The sequence below is a fragment of the Emydura macquarii genome, unplaced genomic scaffold (assembly GCF_026122565.2).
Source record: "Emydura macquarii macquarii isolate MOO-44397 ecotype Brisbane River unplaced genomic scaffold, CSIRO-AGI_Emac_v2 contig_1551, whole genome shotgun sequence".
Classification (NCBI taxonomy): Eukaryota; Metazoa; Chordata; order Testudines; family Chelidae; genus Emydura; species Emydura macquarii.
Window position 1 is genome coordinate 12114979 of NW_027131688.1, and position 3010 is coordinate 12117988.

General features: G+C 39.2%; 1 long non-coding RNA gene across 1 annotated transcript; it reads left to right on the forward strand.

Moving 5' to 3' along the window:
- Positions 1 to 303: 303 nt before the first annotated feature.
- Positions 304 to 2708, forward strand: LOC137157712 (uncharacterized). Its single transcript, XR_010921208.1, has 2 exons — positions 304 to 348; positions 1506 to 2708. It is a non-coding gene; the product is annotated as an uncharacterized lncRNA (long non-coding RNA).
- Positions 2709 to 3010: the final 302 nt, after the last annotated feature.

Genomic DNA, 3010 nt, shown 5'->3' on the forward strand with positions numbered 1-3010 from the left:
AGCTATAGAATCACTTAGGAGTAGCTAAAGAAGCAAAATGTGAAGCAAATACGTGGGTATAAAATACAGTTCTATTCTATTGTCTCCAACTTAAGTAGCTTATTGATTATAATGTATTTAGATTCAAATTCCATTTTAAAGGCTATAATTTAAACAATCTTCATTATATTGTAGCTGTGGAAGATTTCTTCAATTATTCCCTCTGAAGTAGAAATTTCTTTCCTGCTATAAAAACTGACATGGACAAGTCAGTTCTAATAAGGATGAATCCGTTGTCTAGATCCATAAAACAACGAGTTTTCTGCAAGTAAAGAATGAGCTTCGCATTTTAATGTCAACTGAAGGCAGGTCAGTCAAGTTATTATTGGTCCCACCATAATTTTCATTGTAATATCATTTACCTGACCATGAATGGAACTCTGGGCTCTGCTGCTTTTGAAAACATCAAGTTAAGTTTAAAAAAAATTGTTTCCTACCTGATCCTTACACCAATAAGTGGAGTATATTGTTGTAAGCAAGGTACAAACGTATCACCACCCAGCAGAAGAAGCCTATTGGGAATAATTTTTGACAGCTGAATGATCACTACCTGCAGCCATCTCACAATCCGAACTGTGTTGTGCACATCCGTGCATGTACAGTCTAAATATTAATAAAATAATGCCATAGCTTTTGGTGCTTAATGGAGAGATGGCGACTTTCATCCAGGAGCAAAAATCTTTTATGACGTATAAAAGAGCTTGAAAACAATTTCCCCAATACACAGGGAGACCCTTCGCTGCCAATGTTGAATGACTTGAGCTCTTGGTAGGTGAAAGGAAAGTTTTCAGTAATAATTCAGGTTTAAAATACTGTTTCGGTGCCAAGAAATCAAACCACTTTTATGTGAAGCAATTAGGAAGCATTAGGAAGGCAGCCATTTCCTGCTCGAAGGTGGTAACCTCTGTGTCTCTTATTATGATTTCTCTGGGGACGTGAGTAACGGGCTATGGTGTTAATATTTCCACAAAAAGAACAATATTTCAACTGCCTGCCAATTTAATAGATATGAATGATGATCTGAATGTGAAACAAAGTCCTTGCTCATTTCTGGTGGCTCAAGAACTGTCTGTGTAAATGTATTTCTTATTTTCTTCATAGTTGCGTAAAAGTGACATTTAGGGGGTAAAGGGGAGATAGATAGATTTTTTTTTTTTTAAACTAAAAATCATTGCTCCACATAATCACCACTTTTGGATCAGACACGAAGGATGCTACAAAGATGCTTGCTTTTAATAAAAAGTTACTAAATTAGGGGACTGGAGCAGTGATTTTAAAAAAAAACAGAGAGAGAGAGTGGCTTGTCATGCTGACTCTGGTTGTGGTATTAGGTCTTGTGCCTGTACGGGCTGAGCTTCACAGTGGGACCAGCCACAGAATACAGAAGCCTTTTGCAAACACCGGAATCACTGAACACCACATTGGTCACTTGCAAAGACTGAAGCTATTCACTCATCTCCCTTCAGGTCTCCAGCCTCCATCTTGAGGACCATGGCACCAATGAAGAAAGGGGAGGAGCTTGCAACCTCCTGTGGTGACTGACGCGTTCTTCTTACCTTTGCTGCCTCCTCCATCTCCTGCCACCATTTAAAAACACTAGAGCCTGATCCAAAGCTCATTGAATCAATGGAAAGATCCCCGTTGACGTCAATGGACTTTGACACAGGTCCTGGGGCAGCAAGGAAGACTAACATACTCAGATTGGATTGCCAAATAGATGCCAGTCTCGCTTTTGCCTTTAAGAAAATGCATGATAGAAGAAACATGTCCCCAGGCAGGTCAGCACCAGGTCATACAGGAAGCACTCTCAGTAGATGAATGAAATGTGTATAGTGCCTGATACGAGCAGACTTGTTATAACAAACCTGGATCATAAATCTGACCAGCTGTCGATCCAGGCTGGCACCATTGAAACCCAAGTGGATGAAATCAAAGCTGAATGTAAGGAATATAAAGAAACACAAAGAAAACTCTTTGAACTTTCCAACAGCCTAGACAAAGCAATGGAGGCTCTGTAAAAAATAGAGAATGAAGTCTGCTCCAAAATCTTGGATGTCAGGGATTATTGAATGGGGAAGAGGAAAACCACCTGACTGGATGGGTTTTGTATTCCATTGGCTCCTAAAATTATTTTGTTGAACATAAAGAACAATCCAGACTATTTTGAAAGGGGGTGTCATGTTCCAGATGGAGAAACTAACCACAATGGTACAAAACTAATACATTCCTTTCCCAAGTCTCCAATTGCTGAAGCAGACCAAATTAACGAAGGAAAATAATGGTGTCCCTAATGCAGGCTATGATGAGATCTATGATTCGTATTAAAAAAACTTTCCTCCATAGGAATGCGGAACAAGCACTGCTGCACCCATCAGATCTTCAATATAATGAATAAAAATACCAACCTTGAAGCATGGGAAGCTAAGATTTGTTGCTACAGCTGTTGAAAAGCAGTACTGTTATGGTTTAGAACTCAAACTATAGGAGCTAGTCTCAGTCGCTGTCTGACTAAAAAACTTTTGACCAGATTCTGATTTACACTGTCGCAGAGTAAAGGTAGGGCTTTTAAGGTGGGAAGAAATTTGTAAAGTATCACTGAGTTATATTATAAAATGTTGTTTTCAGTTACTTGAAGCTTTGCCAATCTTAAACCATTTGAGCTGAAATTTTCCATGTCTCAGGCTAATTTTTTTTGTAAAGTTTAATCTAACATGGTTCCACCATTTCTGAGAATAAGGTCAAAGGAAAACCATGTTTTTTCCCCACATTAAAAAATTCTTAACTGTTTCATTGGGAAGATCTAGCACCTCCATGCGGAGCAGGGACTTGAAATTTTTAGAGAGTCCTACCCGTACCCAATTCACACTCTAGGGCTCAGGGTCACCCATTCTCAGGCCGTAGGGCTCCGGTCATAACCTGTTTAATTTAAGTACCCACCCTTTCCCAATTTGTAGGGCTCTGGGTGTAATTT